The sequence below is a fragment of the Rhipicephalus microplus genome, chromosome 2 (genome assembly GCF_043290135.1).
Source record: "Rhipicephalus microplus isolate Deutch F79 chromosome 2, USDA_Rmic, whole genome shotgun sequence".
Lineage (NCBI taxonomy): Eukaryota > Metazoa > Arthropoda > Arachnida > Ixodida > Ixodidae > Rhipicephalus > Rhipicephalus microplus.
The window spans coordinates 256,192,273-256,213,222 of record NC_134701.1 but is presented as its reverse complement, the minus strand read 5'-3'; positions in this window follow the sequence as shown (position 1 = coordinate 256,213,222).

Genomic DNA, 20,950 nt, shown 5'->3' with positions numbered 1-20,950 from the left:
GGAAGGAAGGAAGGAAGGGAAGGAAGGAAGGAAGGAAGGAAGGAAGGAAGGAAGGAAGGAAGGAAGGAAGGAAGGAAGGAAGGAAGGAAGGAAGGAAGGAAGGAAGGAAGGAAGGAAGGAAGGAAGGAAGGAAGGAAGGAAGGAAGGAAGGAAGGAAGGAAGGAAGGAAGGAAGGAAGGAAGGAAGGAAGGAAGGAAGGAAGGAAGGAAGGAAGGAAGGAAGGAAGAAGGAAGGAAGGAAGGAAGGAAGGAAGGAAGGAAGGAAGGAAGGAAGGAAGGAAGGAAGGAAGGAAGGAAGGAAGGAAGGAAGGAAGGAAGGAAGGAAGGAAGGAAGGAAGGAAGGAAGGAAGGAAGGAAGGAAGGAAGGAAGGAAGGAAGGAAGGAAGGAAGGGAAGGAAGGAAGGAAGGAAGGAAGGAAGGAAGGAAGGAAGGAAGGAAGGAAGGAAGGAAGGAAGGAAGGAAGGAAGGAAGGAAGGAAGGAAGGAAGGAAGAAGGAAAGGAAGGAAGGAAGGAAGGAAGGAAGGAAGGAAGGAAGGAAGGAAGGAAGGAGGAGGAAGGAAGAAGGAAGGAAGGAAGGAAGGAAGGAAGGAAGGAAGGAAGGAAGGAAGGAAGGAAGGAAGGAAGGAAGGAAGGAAGGAAGGAAGGAAGGAAGGAAGGAAGGAAGGAAGGAAGGAAGGAAGGAAGGAAGGAAGGAAGGAAGGAAGGAAGGAAGGAAGGAAGGAAGGAAGGAAGGAAGGAAGGAAGGAAGGAAGGAAGGAAGGAAGGAACGTCCTATCAAGTTTGCTAAACATTTGTGTTGCACTTCCACAGAAGTTTTGGTTCTTATGCAATGCTTCTTACTGGGTGAGATCACTGCAAGTTTTGTCCGTTAAAGACGAAGGTGCTAAGCTCATGTTATCGCTAGCCCAGCAATTCACACTAAGCTGATCAAGACTACATTATTAGGGAGCATTTCAAAATACTGGTCCGTGGCAAAAAAAATAGCAGTGCCATTTAGGATACTTTGTTCTGGTATGCAAGCGTCTTCTGTGTTTCGTGAATTTAGTTTTTCTTTTTACCATTCGGACTTGCTATGTTTTCTGCTTTCTTTTACCGAATGTGTCCCTAGTAGTTTAAATGACCGTGTTGTTGCGAAACGATTGTGCTACCTGATTGGATATCATTTAACAGAAATGGGCCATTAGCGTCATGAAGTGCCCGAAAGGATTTTCTTGTCAGCACCATCTTTCGAACAGTGCATTCGCATTGAGCAGAGACGCTCCGCACGCTAGATCGCTAATGACCAGGTAATAAATCCACTTATCGGTTTACCCACTGCATTGCACGCGTCTAGTCGATGCTTGTGCGTTGCGCAGGATAATGATCTCCGGTGAGGTTGGCTGAGAGAATTCAATAATAAGCATTGTTGTGCTTCTGAACAGCGAAGCTATTTCCAGATGGCTATATAGTCACACGCCGCCTCCAAATTTGATTATTTCGCTAACATCTCAGCACAGTACCGAAAGACTTTCGTCCTTAGCGAGCCCCGAATTTATGCATACGCAATAATCATTCCGACTGAGGAATCCCTAGGGTGAGAAATTATACATTTTTTTTTCTTTAAAAAATGCTGTTTGCAAAAGCAGGAAAATTGAATGAAGAGTGGGGGCCTCACTACACCGGTTGTGTTTTATTCGCAAAAATTAAAAGGGAAACCCAGGTATGCCAAAAAATTTTGTGACATTACTTTTTTCTGCGACGTTCACGCACATAAATATTACACAAATGTACTAAGCTCAGTATGAAGTACTAAGTACAGAAAAAAAAGCCAGAAGAACAAGCAACCTAAATTCGTGGCTCCACACACCAGTAAAATTATTTTATGTTTACGTATGTCTGAGCTGAGATTTAGAGGTCAATGAATGATCCGGACATCATTAGCATAAGCGTGCGCAGGGTCCTCCTTCAAGGGACACAGACTCGCAGCGACTTTCCCCCTACTAAGTCAAAGCATGAAGCAGACTTCACCCATTCCCTCTCGTATGAATATAGGTGCCCCCCCCCACCCCCTCCCCTCCAATTAGCACGCCCAAGATCAGCAGCATGCATGAAATTTCAAATACAGAGTCAATATGACATTTACAACCTCTAAACGTGCACTAGCGGGGACTAGTATAGAAACCATGATGTTGGCAGTGGCTCAATAGCAGAAAGACAGACAGAGTAACAAAAGGTATTCGCAGCCTGACCTCTAAGCTTATCAGCACACAAAGACAGAAAACCTTACGGGCTCTTCTACAGCTATTGAAGGCAATAGAAATTAGTGATCGTCTGTTCGTCTGTAGATGCCCTGCAATGAGCCTGTGTCTTTCGAACACACACACAAAATTATATACAGACGACTTCAAGGGAATATCCGACAAGTCCGGGTATTTTTCGTATTGAATGAAGTTGAAGCTAGCACACATTTCAAAGGTAAATGCTTTTGCTAATGTTTCAGCCGGGGCACGACCTTCAACTTCATTCAATATATATGCTGGGCTATGGTAAAAGGTGATGTGTAAAAGGAAGACGAGTTTGCCGGATGGGCCACTTTCCGGAACCGGTGCCGTGCGCGCTCCCACCAGACTGGCTCGCGTCCAGGAGTCACTTCAGAATCTTTACGACTGGCGTGCACTGCGTCCGAACACTGTCTTCGAGCACTACGCGTGGCATCACCGTCACTTCGCCGACACCGCCAGTACCAACTCCACTTGAAAGATCATTCGTGTTATATATATATTGTGGGCATTTGTTACTTACATCGTCCTCATCCCTGCATCATCACAATCACCATCATCCGCTTGTCTCTTTGTCCTCATTGCCACTCTGGGTCATCATCATCGTCATCGTCTGTTTACTGGCTCTCCCCGTTTGTTTTGCGAGGTCTTTCCTCAATTCAACGCTATCACAACCATGACCACCAAGACTTCATACGTGGTGGAGGTGGATTTTCGGTCCTCTAACCTCACGCAGTTCGCTCTACCCCATGGAGCTTCGTTCAGGCCGCCGATTGCGCCCACTGTCAGGCAGCATGTTCCATACCAAGCCTACCGGCGCTGATGTCATCAACCACGCACCGACGCAAGCTGCCCCTCCTATTTACATACACGGACATCAGCGGGAACCCCCGCTCTTCGCTGGTCTTCGTGGAGAAGACATAGAAGACTGGCTCGATGACTACGATCACGTAAGTGTCGCTAATCGGTGGGACGAGGCCGTCAAACTGCGTTACGTCCCTTTTTATCTTACCGGAGTCGCAAAGACATGGTATTTTAACCACGTCATTGACTTACCCGATTGGGCTACCTTCCAGCAGCAGCTGTGACACGCTTTTGGGACCCCGGACATTCGATCCGCCATCGCGAAGAGGACACTTCATACTCGCCGACAACATCCTGGTGAATCGTACACTTCATACATGGAGGACGTCCTCGCACTGTGCCGGCGTGTCAATCAATCCATGCCGGAATCGGACAAAGTGCGCCATATATTGAAAGGCATTGGCCCTGTTGCCTTTAATGCACTTGCTGTGCGAAACCCAGCTACCATCGCTGATGTCGTGACGACATGCCAGCGCCTTCATACGCTAGACTCTGTTCGCCTCCAACCGGACATTGACGACCACCACTCTACGTCTCATGGCCACCTGCGTGACCTCATCCGGGACATTATACGTGAAGAATTGCGGTCTAAGGTCTTCACACCTCCTACACCGCGTCCTACACAGTCTTCGGGAGTGCCCTTGCGTGACATCGTCAGGGAGGAACTTACATCGCTGACCGGCTCTGCGCCCGTACAGCCACCTGCTTCACGCCCCATACCCACGTACCCGGAAGTTGCTGCCGTGCCTCCCAACGACGCCCACGCGACATTGCCGCGCCCATCCTACGCGTCAGTTGCTGCCGCTCCCCCGGTAAACTACCATTCCGTGCCCCCTGACCCTTCGGACCACCTGACCGTGCTATCTCTAGGTGCCCCGAATGCCTTCTATTTTCCACCGTGGCGCTTGTCTCGCCCTGTATGCTACTACTGTGGCTATCGCGGCCACATATCTCGTTTTTACCGAAAGCGCCAGCAAGATGAGCGTCGGAACGACGTGTGCGAACGGGATTTGTACACTGGGGCGTCTTATCAAGGTCGGCGTTATTCGTTTCCCCGCACAGGTCTCCATCTCCTCCGGCATCGACTGCACCACGAAACAGCCGAAACACGAGACGCCGCTCGCCTTCGTCCTTCCGCCGTTCCATTTCTCCACTTCGGCCCGCCTCATTCTCCTCTGATATTCATTCGGGAAACTAAGTGATGCAGTTTGTGGAGGAAAAACTGCATTCGGAATTAGAACTGAAATTCCTCCATCAGGCCCGTGTAACATGCTTTCTGTGGAAGTGGAAGGAGTGCGAATCGATGCTTTGGTGGACACAGGTGCGACATTGTCTGCGATACGTGCTGATTTGTGTGAACATTTAAGGAAAGTAATGACGCCTTACGATGGCCCCACATTAGTTTCTGCCCAGGGGAACGTCATTCGCCCTTCCTCGTTTTGTACTGTGCGTGTTTTCATCGACGGCATCCGCCATCATGTCCAGTTTGCTGTCCTGTCCCGCTGCTCTCACCAACTAATTTTAGGGTGGGATTTTCTATCATCTGCTTCCGCGGCGATTTGTTGTGGACAACGCGTCGTTCACCTCGCTGACACCGACTACACGTTTGACGACGACAATCAGAAGCCACTTCGTCTGGTCGCTGCGAAAGATATCAAACTGCCGCCACTACAAGAGCAAATTGTCAGCATTATGTCCAACGACGTTTATCACTTTGCGTTCGTAAAGGTATAGTTATTCCGTCTGGTGTCGTTCGTTTTTGCAATGGCTCTGCACTTGTCACCGCTGTCAACTCTACACCGGAGAAGATCTTACTGCCACAGGGCACTACTGTGGCCGGTGTTGCCGACTTCGAGCCTGTATTTGTCATGCCACTTCAGGCCATCGCATCCAAAAAACCTTCCCTCGGTGAGCATGTTTCTTCCTCCGCCTTTACCACCACTATCAGCAGCGAATTGACATATTCACAGAGGCAGCAGCTGCTCGCATTGTTACAGAAACATGCAAATTCTTTCGATATTTGCTCGTCTAAGCTGGGCCCACTGATACTACAGCACATCGAATTCAAACTGCTGGGACATCTATCGTACACCACCGACCCTACCGCGTGTCTCTAGCTGAAAGAAAAATTATAGAAGAAAACGTTGCGGACATGCTTAAATGGGAAGTCATCCGTCCCTCATCTAGCCCTTGGTAGTCTCCTATTGTTATGGTTCGTAAAAAGGATGGCTCTGAGCGTTTTTGCGTGGACTACCGGGCGCTCAATAAGATCTCACGCAAGCACGTGTACCCTGTGCCACGCATTGACGACGCGCTTGATTCCCTACAAGGCGCGGAATTTTTTTCAAGCATCGACTTGCGTTCTGGGTACTGGCAGATCCCCATGCATGAAGACGATAAGGAGAAAACGGCGTTCGCAATGTGATGCCTTTCGGGCTCTGCAACGCACCCGCGACTTTTGAGCGCATGATAGATACCGTTCTGCACGGCCTGAAATGGAAAAGTTGCCTTTGCTACCTTGACGACATTATTATCTTTTCGTCAATGTTTCCTGAGCACCTAGAACGATTGGATCAAGTTCTAACGTGCCTTGCCAGCGCCGAACTTCAAATGAACGCTAAGAAATGCTCTTTCGCTAGCAAATCTATCAAGGTCTTAGGACACGTCGTTAGCAAAGATGGCATCCGGCCCGACCCTGACAAGGGTTCTGCAGTCCTTCACTTTCCGCGTCCCGAAAAACCAAAGGAGCTTCGCAGTTTCCTTGGCCTCGCCTTCTATTTTCGCTGGTTTATCCAGAACTACGCTTCTATTGCTGCTCCATTACACCAACTACTCGCTTCCAACGTCCCCTTTCTGTGGTCTCAAGAATGTCAAACGGCATTCGAGCTGTTGAAGCGCGCACTCACGTCTGAACCTCTGCTCTGCCACTTTGACGAAGCCGCACCGACTATCCTTCATACCGACGCTAGCGGCCTTAATATAGGAGCGCGACAAGTCTTCCCTAGAGAAAGTTGTTGCATATGCCAGTCGCGTACTCGTCGCGAATTCGATCATCCGACTTGCGGGTCAGCAGTCGAGCTCTGTAACCACAAGATTATCGTGTTAAGTGTGTGTTGCGAATCGCGTGTAATGATGGCTTACATAAAAAAGGACTATTACGTCAATCTGGATCCGACAGCAATTAAACTTAGGTCGTTAATACAGATTCAGTTCTGGCTGCTTATGAGAAAAGAGCGCTGTACCATTTCATAGTGCAGTTTCGCTAATGGAAGCATGCCAACTTGAAGTGCTAATCAAAATCAGTGTTCTTAGCGTAAATCATTGTAGAGGCTCAAACCAATAAGGGTTGACGTAGACGAACAAGTGTTCGCCTCGCGCTGCCGCACGAGGCCGTACACTTTATCATAGATACCTGCAAGGCTGGATATCTGGTGGGATATTATCTTAATGCCCCTCTCCTGAAAGTTTACCGCGCCTGTTTTTGAACTACAGCGAGACTATCAAAGTCAAGCACATGCACATCTTCTGGAGCATTGACGAGGCTGCCCTCAACCGTCGCCTTAAGCCCAGTGGGCCGCTGTTGGCGTTTGTCTCCTAATGTAAAGTTGTAACATGAAATAGCAATCAATGTTTGTTCTTGGATTTCATTGCAGTTTGCGGGTTTGTTATCAGACCCGTTTAAACCAAATGAAAGCAAGACAACAATATTGTTACAGTGGGTTATAGTGGATCTGGGCCTCTATGTAACGATGCGTTGCATAAGTAAAATAAAAATGACGAGGAAGATTCTTGGTGGAATGCTTGGAACTCGAACGAGTCTTCTTCCTGAAGGTTTAGAAAATGCAAGCTGTGCAACGCAAGTGCACGTTTATCTAAGGCACAGAATGCATGCGTGCTTACGCAGGTTTGCTATCTTTCACTGACGCACAAGATTTGTTTCGCCTCGGATACACGCAGACATCGACAAACGTATACGCGCGCACGCTAGAAGGAAGCTCCCGGTTCTCGCTTTATCAGCGCGAAAGGGTTTCATTCGTGAGGCTGCGGCAGCAACCCTGAGCCGCCATCGCTTCCAGGCCATTTCGCGACGACTGGAAAGCGCCACGTCGCTTCGTGACAGCGAACCGCTTCATCGAAGTCGTTCCTCTAGAAACAATAGAGGCGAGCGTTTCGTTGAAGCCTTGGGGAAAAAAAAGAATACGACGATGGAGAACAAGGAAAAGGAGTCTTAGACGTGGAGCATGCGAAAGTAAGGCAGAGCGACATTGAGACGTCCTCGTCGTCGTGTCATTGTTCCTCGACTCGGACGGAAAAGGGCGCGCGTCCTGCATTTTAAGACAGTAATGGCGTAAAATGTCTCGACTTGCTTTCAGTTCTTGGCCTTACTTTTTTTTCTTGCTTGTAAACGTTCGGCACTTTCTCGAAACAAATGTTCGTTTCTCATCATCCGAAGTAAACTGAGTGGCACATTTCTTATTCTTTCTTTGTTAATTACCGCTGCAATTTTTTTTTGTTTGTCGTGAGTGCAGATACAGCCCCTTTTTTCCTCTTTTTTTTTGAGCCCTTAATCAACGTTCTCTTCGGGATTGATAATCTCCCTGAGAAGTAAAAAAGTAAACGTAACGTGTGAGAGGTGACGACAAAGAACACAAGAGACCGGAAGCAAGGAAGAAAATTAACGTCATTGTTTAAGAAAAATATCTTAAAATACAGGGTAGGAAAATAGGGATGCAATGTGTACGCCTTAACAAATGTGTATTGTAGGCCCGTGTGCTCAGATTTGGGTGCACGTTAAAGAACCCCAGGTGGTCTAAATTTCCGGAGCCCTCCACTACGGCGTCTCTCATAATCATATAGTGGTTTTGGGACGTTAAACTTCACATATCAATCAATCAATTAACAAATGTGTATGCTGTGGTCTAACACTTAGCGCATAGTACACGCATGCTCAGGAAAGGGAAAGTAATGAATTAGCAAGAAGGAAGGGGCATAAGTTACCTTACACTGAGGAAAATATTATAGATTTAGGCTGGATCGGCGTGGGACTCACCTTTACACTAAAAAATGTGCCTTTCTTACCCACTTGTAATTCATAACGTTTTTATGGTTAAAGTAACAACAGGGTGTGTTTTTTCTTCTCGTACAACTCCTGGCCACCATTGCCTGGTCTCATTGCATCTTTATAGTTGCCTTATGTGTCCATCCAGCCTAAGCCCACAATGTACGGAAATACACCCGCAGTGGCTAACCTTCAATAAAGAAAAAAAGCTTTTGCTAACGCTAAGGCACTCAGCATTTCTTTCCGAAATAAAGCTAATCAACCCATATAAGCCTGTTACTCCACATATGAGTCTGTTACCCAGAGAAAAAAGTTGCGTATTAATTTGGGCGAATACCGGAAAAAAGTAAGTTCTCAAAGCATTAAATGTTTTAAACAAATGTTCCAATTGTTCTTCGCTTTTTTTTCTTTCATCTTCACTCCCTCTCTGTCATTTTTAGGCATATTTATGCCTATTATGCATATTGTATACATATTTTATGCATAAAGGAAGATTGGGCAGCTTCTGAACAGAAAATTATTATGTTTTGTTCTGAAAAATTGCAGCTTACACTCACTGGTACTCAGTTTGAAAGGGCTCATAGATTGGGTAAACATGATAAATAAAAGTGTCGACCAATCATTGCCAAACTTACCTTTTTTTAAAATAAGGACCAAATCTTGTCGCGTGCCCGAAATCTGAAGGGCACTACGTTTTCAATATGCGAAGATTTTTCATTGGCAACGCGACAGACCCGCAGAAAGCTAATAGAATTTGCCAGAACTCAAAATAAGCCATTTAGGCTTGTAGTAGACAAGCTGCGCATCGAAAACGTTACTAACGTCTCTGACGCAGTCACTAAGTCAGCTATACGTTCATGCAGATAGCTAGAAGGAAACGTACAAACGTTTAGGAAGCCGGAGCTGCATAAGCCTTGCACTCCTCTTTCGCTAACAGTATCATTCACTAACATTAGAAGCATCTTATCCAAACGTGAAATAGTCTCATCTTATATCGATGATAGCCTTTCTGATATTCTTGTCTTCACTGAGACATGGCTTAACGCTGACATCAATCACAATGAGATTTTTACGCATGCTAACGATACAACGTCTATCGAAGCGATCGTCCAGACAGAAGGGGTGGTGGTGTTCTTATAGCTGTTAAAAAAATCATCACGTCTTATGTCGTCACTTCCCTTTATAAGATTGAAAGTATATGCGTAGTTTGCACAATTCATTCCACATGGATGTTGCTCGGCATCTGTTATCGTCCTCCCGATTGTCATCATTATTTCTTAGAAGAGTTGCGCAGCAGCATTAATTCTGCCATAGAAATCTGTGAGGCTCGCATCGTTTATCTATTCGGTGACTTTAGTCTACCATTTATTGACTTGGAGGAGCTGTCATCTTCTTGTAAATACTCAATTGATTTCGTTAACTTAACTTTAGACTTTGATTTGGCTCAGGTTGTCACTCACTCAACTCGTGATTCAAATACACTTGACCTCGTTCCCACAACTGCATCTGGAACTTTAGACCACGTAAACTATTTGAATGGCTTTAGTGACCACAAACTGCTGCAAGTTGATCTTTCTATCTTGCCACCTTTTGTAGGAACCGAATCGAAGAAAATTAGAGATTATAATAAAGCCGATTATGAAGCAATTAACAGTAAACTTGAGTCTTTCCTTGACAATGTGCTACTGCCTTCTTTTTACAGTCGCCTAGTTGAGGAAAACTGGGTTCTTTTCAAGAATGAGATTTCAGCCCTAATAGAAAAGCACGTGCCGTTGATAACGATTACAAATAATAAAACTAATCCATGGTTCACCAAGTCTTTGCGCCGACTTAGAAACAAAAAGAAGCGGCTTTATCGGTCTCCGAAAAATTCACGTTCACACACGTCTTGGGATAGATACGAGGAATGCCTAAAAAAATATTGCCACGAAATTACAATTGCGCAAAATAAGTACTATTCCCAGGATTTGCCTTCACTCCTAAAATCTAATCCGAAAAAATTCTGGAAAGTAATAAGTCCTGATCGGGACGATAACTTCATTTCATTACACGATGCAAATAACACTCCTTTTACATACACTCATTGTCCTCATGTCTTTAATTCATTCTTTTCATCCGTGTTTACAAGCGAGCATGAGCACCTTCCAGAAATTGTTGAACGCGATTACTCATTCATGTCACCTATAGATATCACAATTGAAGGCATATATATAGTTAAAATTATTGAAAATCTGAAGGTGTCATCACCTTCTGGTATTGACGATATCAATTCAAAAATAATAAAGAACACTGTTTATGTGTCTGGCACTATCCTGTTTTACATTTTTCGGCAGTCGTTCACTACAGGAATGTTGCCTTCTGACTGGACGATAGCGAAGGTAGTGTCAGTTCTTAAAGTGGTAGTAAAAGTTCACCTGGAAATTATCGCCCCATTTCCTTGACCTGCATATGTTGCAAGATTCTTGAGCATATCATAGCTTCTAACATTTATGCGCATCTAGAATCTAACACTTTTTTTTCTCTAACCAGCACGGGTTCCGAAAGGGTTGTTCTTGGGAGACTCAACTCCTTGAGTTGACCACCGACCTACATTCTAACATGAACAGTAATCTACAGACAGATTGTTTATTTCTTGATTTTGCAAAGGCATTCGATCGTGTTGCTCATTGTCGCTTGATATTAAAACTGTCTTCACTAAAACTTGATTCACTCACGCTAACATGGCTCAGAAAATTCCTAACTAAACGCCAACAATTCACTATCGCCAACAATCACTCTTCATCACTTTGTTACGTTTCCTCTGGTGTACCACAGGGCAGTGTTCTTGGTCCCTTACTTTTCCTCATCTACATTAACGACCTGCCTGACAACTTATCCTCATGTATGCGTATATTTGCCGATGAAAGCATTATCTATCGTCCCATGCACAACAATAGCTATCATCTAACTCTTCAAAAGAGAACAAGGCCCCGCCGCGGTGGTCTAGTGGCTAAGGTACTCGGCTGCTGACCCGCGGGGCGCGGGTTCGGATCCCGGCTGCGGCGGCTGCATTTCCGATGGAGGCGGAAATGTTGTAGGCCCGTGTGCTCAGATTTGGGTGCACGTTAAAGAACCCCAGGTGGTCTAAATTTCCGGAGCCCTCCACTACGGCGTCTCTCATAATCATATAGTGGTTTTGGGACGTTAAACCCCACATATCAATCAAAAGAGACCAAAAGCATATTAGTGAGTGGTGCAAAACATGGCAGATGACACTTAATGTTTCCAAATGCAAACTAATCACCTTCAGTCGCAAACGTGATAACTTTATTACCCGATACATAATTGATAATAGCATTGTAGAACGCACTGATCATTACAAATACCTAGACATAAATTTAACTTCTACACTTTCGTGGTCTACACATATCACTTCTATCTGTGCCAAAGCATCAAGATCATTAGGTTTTCTGCGCCGAAATCTATAGCGTGCTCCCTCCGGTGTGCGCAAACTGCCTTATCTTGCTCTAATCCGTCCTCAACTGGAGTTCGCATCCTCCATTTGGTCACCATATCAACAATACCTCATAAATAACTTAGAATGTATACAGAACAGAGCAACAGAGCTGGTCAATTCATAGCGCGTAATCACAGCTACCTGTCCAGCGTAACACATATTAAACGTAGCCTTGCACTCGAGCCACTGAAAATTCGCCGCGACATCTCTTTTTTATCACTATTTCACAAACTCATCCACACCAGCATGATGCCATCTGTTCACCTTAATCTAGCACATCGAACTTCGAGCAGACTACATAACACCTTTGGTTAATCACGCATGTACGGCAATACTAACGCTTTCAACCAGTCGGCTCTTCCACGAGCCATTCGTTTGTGGAATGATTTGTCAGATGATCTTGCGCCAGAACAAGACCACACAAAGTTCTATCATACTCTTAAAAATACTTATGCACCAAAAACTGCTCTATCGCATCTTCGTAATCATCAGTGTCTATAGGACTGTTGCCGATGTTTTTCACTATTGCTAGGTTGTAGTTACTGTCATAATTTATTTTTGTATTTCACCTTCACATACTGTAACTCACTTTTGTAGTATGTATTTTGCTTACATGTTCATAAATTGAACTGCATTTTCTATATTATTCAATATTTCCCTATGTATGTGTAGATATATATGTATATATATTTTTCTAACATATCATCTGTACCGCCCCCCTTACACAATGCCCCTTGAGGGCTCTGTAAGGTACTGTAAATAAATAAATAAATAAATAATAATAATGTAGCATTGATATTTGGCACAGGCCGGAACGCCAGCTGAAGAAGAGAAGGAAGAGTGTTGTTGCTGCTCGCGCTCGCTCCGCTTGACAGCTGGTCGGTTCTACCGCTACGTTTTCCACAAAGTAAACGTCTCTTCTGCTCACCACTAAAGGTGTACTAACAAGTGGTGGAGAGTGCTGGGTACCTTTTTCCATCCTGGAACTCCGCAACCGAACTCTACCTTCGCCATCAACAATGTCCATCGACGCTGCACAGCAGACGGCTCCTACATCTCCACCTGTCCACTGTCCCGGCGTCCCGAGAGAGCGAGATCCAGACATCTTCAACGGCACCGATGAGCAGGACGTCGAGGACTGGCTCTCTTCGTTCGAACGAGTAAGCGTCAACAACAGGTGGGACGAAAACGACAAACTGGGCCGCGTCCACTTTTACCTCAGAGGAGTAGCAGAGCTCTGGCTCAACAACCACGAAGCCGAGCTTACCGACTGGGCCACTTTCAAGACCACCTTCGCGGACGTGTTTGGCCGACCGACAGTGCGCAAGCTCCGTGCAGAACAGCGCTTGCGGGATCGCGCCCAACTGTCGGGAGAGGGTTTCACGTCCTACATTGAGGACGTCGTAGGCCTCTGCCGTCGCTTTGATCCTGACATGTCGGAAACCGCCAAGGTAAAACACATTATGAAGGGCATCGAGGACGATGCCTTCCACATGCTGGTGGCTAAAGACCCGCAAACAGTTTCGGAAGTCATCCAACACTGCCAAAGTTTCGATGAGTTGCGAAAACAGCGCATTTCAACGCGACGGCCTACTTTCGACATGACCAGCACGCCAGCATTGACCGTTGGTGCAATATCTCCAGAACAGACTGTATTGACCCCGCAAATCCAGCAATTTATCCGAGAGGAAGTGGCACGCCAGTTGTCCCTTGCCCCCTTGCTTCCCAGCAATACGCATGGGCTGACCTCGTCACTGCGCCAAACCATCGAAGAGCAAGTCTGCGAGGCACTTCCCCCCACGTACCAGCCACCACCTGTGTCCGCTCCCCTGACTTACGCTGACGTCGCGCGAAGGCAGGTACATGCGCCGTCAAACGTCGTCGACCCTGCCCACCAAGCGAACGCCTTCTACGCAACACACGTACCGGCAGGCTCGCATGTTCCCATTTACCGCCGTCCTTCAACGCTTCCCAACAACCCTTGGCGTACATCGGATAACAGACCTATCTGTTATTACTGTCGTCAGCCTGGCCATGTTGAGCGGTTCTGTCGCCGGCGCGTCCCTCACTCAGGCATTATTGATGGCACCTACGGCTACGCCCCCACAGAACCACCACAGACGCTGCCGTTCCATGCAGCTTCGGACACTTCTCCGCCGAGCCGCCGCGCCTTCAACTCACGCCGATCGCCTTCCCCGCGCCGACGTTCGCCTTCACCAATGCTTCGGCGTGCACCACCTGCCCAAACGGAAAACTGACCATCGCAGTTCCGGAGGCAAGAACTGCGCCACCGTCGAACTCCACAAGGCCTCGTTCTCTACCGAATAATGAAATAACTGTCTTGATTGAAGGTATCCCCGTTCAAGCATTAATAGATACCGGAGCTGCCGTGTCTGTATTGAGTGAAGCATTGTGTCGCAAGTTAAGAAAAGTTACGATTCCGCTTTCTGGTCTCTCCCTTCGTACGGCAACAGCGCATCACGTGAACCCTTCTATGACGTGCACGGCTCGGTTAATCATCCAGGGCGTTCTGTACGTGGTTGAATTTATCGTGTTTCCGCACTGCTCACACGACGTCATATTAGGCTGGGACTTCCTTTCCACACATCATGCCGTTGTTGATTGTGCCCGGGCCGAACTAGAATTGTCATCGCTCTCCGACGACGATTATAATAAGCCTTCTATTTCTCGTGTTGTCGTCGCCGCGGAGACTGATATTCCACCTATGTCTTCTGTTATTGTGCCGATCTCGTGCGACCATGCCGCTTTTTCGGACGTCATGTTCACGCCGTCAGAAGACTTCACTTCTCGAAAAAACGTTCTTCTGCCTTTTGCTCTTCTGACGGTCGAAGCCACTTGCGCAAACATTTATGCCACGAATCTCCTTTCTGTACCAGTCACCCTATTCCGTGGCGAATGCATCGGCCGCCTTGAGGACATCGATTGTGTTTGCACCAGTCAACTGCCCTATCAAGCAAAAAGCCTTGAGATCGCCAGTGTTACTTCCGCTCTCACATCCGCCACCTCTTCCCTCGACGTCTTCCTTCCATCGATTGATCCTGACCTTCCTGTTGACCAACGAACTCAACTCTTGACACTTCTCGACCACTTCCGCTCATCGTTCGACTTCAAACAAACCAGTCTGGGCCGAACATCTGCAATTGTCCATCGTATTGACACTGGCACCCACGCACCATTGCGTCAGCGTCCATACCGGGTCTCCCACGCCGAACGCCAAGTTATAGACGATCAAGTGTCTGATATGCTCAATCGTGGCGTTATACAGCCGTCTAACAGTCCGTGGGCCTCCCCGGTGGTACTGGTCAAAAAGAAGGACGGGGGCATCCGATTCTGTGTGGATTACAGGCGCCTTAACAAGATCACGCGCAAAGATGTTTATCCGCTCCCCAGAATTGACGACGCTCTCGACTGTTTGCAAGGTGCAGAATTCTTTTCTTCGCTGGATCTTCGATCGGGATACTGGCAGGTACCCATGGATGAAGCTGACCGCGCCAAGACTGCGTTTGTAACTCCGGACGGCTTGTACGAGTTTAACGTGATGCCGTTCGGCCTTTGTAACGCCCCAGCCACCTTCGAGCGTCTGATGGACAACATACTTCGAGGCCTTAAATGGCAGACGTGTCTTTGCTATTTGGACGACGTCGTCGTTTTTTCAAAAGACTTCGATACCCATCTTCTGCGCCTCGCAAGTGTCCTGCATTGCCTTACACATGCTGGGCTCCAACTAAATTTGAAAAAGTGCCATTTTGCCGCCCGGAAGCTCACCATCTTAGGGCATGTTGTCAGCAAGGACGGCGTTCTACCTGATCCTGGAAAACTCCGTGCTGTCGCCCAGTTTCCGAAGCCATCGACACTTAAGGAACTCCGGAGCTTTATCGGCTTATGTTCATACTTTCGCCGATTTGTCCGTAATTTTGCATCTGTCATGGCCCCTTTAAAACGGCTACTTTCTGACACCGAGGGCATTTCGGCGTGGTCTTCCAATTGCGATAAGGCATTCGCGAAACTACGTCAATTGCTGACATCTCCACCGATTCTCCGTCACTTTGATCCTGATGCCCCTACAGAAATACACACCGACGCAAGTGGAGTCGGACTTGGCGCTATTCTTGCTCAACGCAAGTCTGGATACGACGAGTACGTCGTTTCTTATGCCAGTCGCACTCTTACTAGGGCTGAACAGAATTATTCAGTCACAGAAAAAGAATGTCTAGCCATCGTCTGGGCAATCACAAAATTCCGACCCTACGTCTATGGCCGTCCATTTGACGTCGTGACTGATCACCACGCCCTCTGCTGGTTATCGTCACTAAAAGACCCATCTGGCCGTCTCGCTCGTTGGGCGTTACGCCTCCAAGACTATGATATCCGTGTCGTCTACAGGTCAGGCCGCAAACATTCAGATGCCGACGCTCTCTCCCGCTCTCCACTTCCCCATGAACACGGAAGTACTTCTGTATCCAGCCTCGATGCTGTGGCACTTTCGTACGCGGACATGCCCTATGAACAGCGCCAAGACGCTTGGATAGCCTCTATGATAGAGTTACTGTCTCAGCCGTCCCAAGTTACGCCCAATCGTTCACTGCAGCGCACAGCTCGACACTTTACCATCCGCGATGGACTCCTGTACCGTCGCAACTACCTTTCTGACGGCCGCAAGTGGTTGCTTGTGATTCCTCGCCACCTACGTGCCGACATTTGCGACTCTTTTCACGCGGATCCTCAATGCGGCCACGCCGGTGTGATAAAAACGTATGCACGTCTCCGGCTGCGGTACTATTGGCGCGGAATGTACCGCTTTGTCCGACAGTACGTGCGTTCGTGCTCCAAATGTCAACGCCGAAAAAGCCCACCACACATAGCCAATGGACAACTGCAGCCGTTGCCTTGCCCCTCCCGCCCTTTCGACCGCATCGGAATTGACTTGTACGGTCCCCTTCCCTATACGCCTAACGGGAACCGCTGGGTGATTGTCGCCATTGATCACTTGACACGCTATGCTGAAACTGCTGCGCTGCCAGAGGCCACATCACGTGAAGTTGGCTTATTTATCCTTCACAATCTCATTCTACGCCATGGCGCGCCTCGTGAGCTACTCAGTGACCGCGGCCGTACGTTCCTCTCCGAAGCGGTACAAGCCCTTCTTCGCGAATGCAACGTTGTGCATCGGACAACCAGCGCATACCATCCGCAAACGAATGGAATGACCGAACGGTTTAACCGCTCACTGGGCGACATGCTATCCATGTACGTGTCCGCTGATCACACCAACTGGGACCGCATACTGCCCTTTGTAACTTACGCTTACAACAGCGCCACTCAGTCTACGACAGGATTCTCTCCGTTCTTCCTCCTTTACGGGCGCGAACCTTCCTCATTCATGGACACCATTCTCTTGTATCATCCAGACGCTTCGGAATCCACAACTCTATCTGAAGTCGCCACCTATGCAGAAGAATGCAGGCAACTCGCGCGTTCCTTAACCGCCCAAGATCAAGCGTACCAGAAGAACCGTCACGACGAAAACCTGTCTTCGCAGTCATACTCGCCTGGCGCCTTGGTATGGCTTCGGGTTCCCTCATCTGTTCCTGGTCTTTCCACCAAGCTACTGCCGAAGTACGAAGGCCCCTACCGAGTCCTACGTCAGGCCTCACCGGTTAACTATATTGTTGAGCCGGTTCAACCATCAACAGACCGACGGCATCGAGGCCGCGAGACTGTTCACGTAGATCGATTGAAGCCGCACTACGACCCACCCGTCGTACCCGTTCCATAGGTCGCCAGGATGGCTCCTTTTCTGAGGGGGGAGTGATTTGTAGCATTGATATTTGGCACAGGCCGGAACGCCAGCTGAAGAAGAGAAGGAAGAGTGTTGTTGCTGCTCGCGCTCGCTCCGCTTGACAGCTGGTCGGTTCTACCGCTACGTTTTCCACAAAGTAAACGTCTCTTCTGCTCACCACTAAAGGTGTACTAACAATAATAATATTAATACACTCGCGTAGACACTACTTGCTAAGAAAATATAACGCAAACACACTGATCCTTGCAGGCTTTTCTTCATAAGCCATTTGCGATATGCGTGATAAACAAACGAAAACGAAGTCTGCCTGGCTCTTTTCTCGATACGTGTTACCACGCCGAACAATACTCCAGCCCCTAGAAAATACAAACAAATGCGAAAAAGAGACGGTATAATGCGACGTAGCATTAGATCCGGTGCGGAGTGGTTGCAACACAGCGCCATCTACGGGAACGAGTGCTGCTCCCTTGTTCGGGGGACCTTCCTTCGATGGGGAACGAACTATCTTCAGCTCCTCGAACGCAGAAAAGTCTCGGGGTGAAAAAAAGGGAATGCTTCATGGTAATTATATTCTGGAGAGCCCCTCAAATCCAGCCCGGAGTAAATCTGACTCACTGGGGAGATGCCCCAGGAAACAAGACAGCTTTCCTATACGTACCATCTCATTCACAGAGATCCCGCAGCGTCGACAGGGGAATAATAAGGGAGCGCGTGGTGGAAAACGCCCTTCTTCTTACCACACTATCCCCGCTTACGGCTATACAACGTACGGTAATGACATCTCCGGATTGAATCAATCCCCGGGAAAAAGGGGCAGGGGTTGAGTGGGAGAAAATGGGAGGGAAAATTAGACGAAAGGGTTGTTCCTCAGTCACTCTTATGGTGGGCTGTTCTGCTGCCTTTTCTTCAACTAAGCACTCCACAGCCAGAACACCGCGGGAACTCGCTCGTCTTTAGGTGCGCGTTCCTTGACAAGGAACGAAGACCGCGAGCTTGGTTGTTTACGAGCCCGTGGTGCACGCCCACCCACACACGCACACACGTGATTCTATGGAGTTCTAGAATGTTCTGTGTCGTGCCTCGCTCCCATTCCTTCATCTCTGCAGCTTTTTAAGATACTTTGTATACTTTATTTCTGCTCTTCGAGGGCCGATTCGCAATTTCTAAGCCTATCACGGTGACGTGTGGCCGGGCCATTAAAAGAAGGGCGGCGACGGCCCGATTACTTCCTCCCAAGACAAACGCGCAATTTGGAATGTCAGAGAGCCGGAAAGGCTGTATGCCCATCAGCGTTGTTGACGCCATTTTGGACCTGAAGCGGATCTGCGTGATGAAAAAACGGAAGCTTCAAATGTCATCTTAGTGGGCCGCTTTCGTATAGCATTCTTAACTGGCACGGCGTTATTGGGAGTCCGCGACTGAAGAACTGTGCAATGACTAGCGATTGCGTGAACTTTGCTTAAGTGGTTGTTTGTAGAGTTTAAGTGCGATAACTTAACAACTTTTCGAGCATTTTTTTTGGAAGCACTTAGCAATGCTGTGCGGAAACATAAAAAGTTTTAGTTTGACCAATTGCAGGATTCGAGACAACATGAGAACTACTTCGTTAAAAGATATCTGCGTGCGATGATCATCATAACTCTAGGTTCTCATTTTGTTGACTGACCTTGTGATAAAAAAGCTGGGGCTAGAAATCTACAAAATTTAGATAAAATAAGATAGAAAAAGCTGGCAGTTGTAAACTAAGACCTAAAGAAGCAGGCTTTTTTATGTGTTGGACGATCTCTATGACATAAGCGGCGATCGTGCAGATTCAAAAAAAAGAAAAAAAGGAGAAGAAGAACACATGTAGACAAAGTCAGTCATCGTCTTCTTCTTTGTAAATAATTCATAGCTACATGAGCTACAAATGAACTGTCGTAAGTACACCTACCTAATTTAAAAAGAAAATTCCACTTACAGTGATGACATAATTGATGTGAAAGATCATTTTCGAAGATTTCATTTTTATCAAGCTTGTGTATATTGTGTAACATGTAACATTAAAATAACTTTCACTCAGGTTATGCCCTCCAATAAGTGCATGACTATAATCTAGACCATTTCTTCTCTGTCTCTCTATGTTTTTGCTCTTCTTCCTTTTCTTTTACCTCAATTTCTCGCTTCTCTCTCTCTCTCTTTGTTGCGGCGCTCTTTCTTTCACTGTCTATCTTCATGCCAGATAAATAGACGCACCCGTTCTGTGAGCTAAATCGGCAAACTAACTCGTGCGTCAATTCACTCAGACTGTGTTCGAGCTGTGAGTCCTCTTGCGAAAAACATTGGTGAGTGTGAATTCGAGTGAGCCCTCAGGGCGCGGTATGCTTTGCGAGTGATCTGAGTGAGCCATAAATTTTTTGCCGACCTATATATGTCCGTGAGCGAAGCATGAGTTGAAAAAATAAGACCAAGATGAAGTAGAGAAAAAAACGACAGATGCAGGTTATTGATGAAGATAGTTCTTGCATTCAATACACAAACCACGTCCGGCTTAAACTGGTGTGCTGTGAAAGATCCTGTAAAGCAGTGTCCGCTGTATTGTATTTAGCTTTGAAGAAATGCAATATTTTGTCTTTTGAACGTGTGCTTAATCTGGAATTTCGTCTCAGCGGGTTTTATTTATGTCAAATAAAAGTAAATGCGTAATTGTTTATAAGAACACCAGTTCATGTCTGAAGACAACGGCAGAAAGAATCAGATGCGTTTATTAAATTGGACGCATTTCCACCATTTTGTTATCTATAGCTGCCCACTTTTTGAGGCATACGTTCGAAGGCAATTAATAGAGCTTGCTTTCACAGCTGATGCAAACATCCACAAACTTTTGTTTAAAATGAAGAAAGCAAGCTCAAAGCGTTTAGATTATGAAGATGATCAAAGCTTTATTTTTACCAAAAATAAGGGGGGGGGGGGACAGGCCCAGAGGTTGGGTACCCTGCTTAGGGTAGGTCAATGGGAATCCCTTGGTAAACCGCAGCCTCCTATGGCATGGAAGTGCTCAATGTACACTGACGCTTCGCACACAGAAGATACGTGGGAGTTGCTTCTGCATAGACATCCAGAGGTAATGGGGGGAAAACGAGCTGGCGTTTCGTGTTCTCCTCTTAGTAAAGCCAAATGTTCCGAGGCGCATGGTGAACATGCGCGTGTTTGACAGCAGTTAGAATACAATCTGCAGGAAAGCGAAGTGATATCCTTAGTGTTAGTGATATCCTCGGAGCGCAACACACGACGTCTTATAGCATTAGCATGCCCCTGTGCTACAGCCCTGCTGTAGCACAGGGGCATGCTAATGCCCCTGTGCTACACTTCGTAAAGTGCAGAGCAAGCGGTGCGTCGCTTCACTGCCAACTAGAGCAAGAACCACATAAACACGTCGTTCCTCCTTTGTACTCCCATTGTGATCCTTTTTTG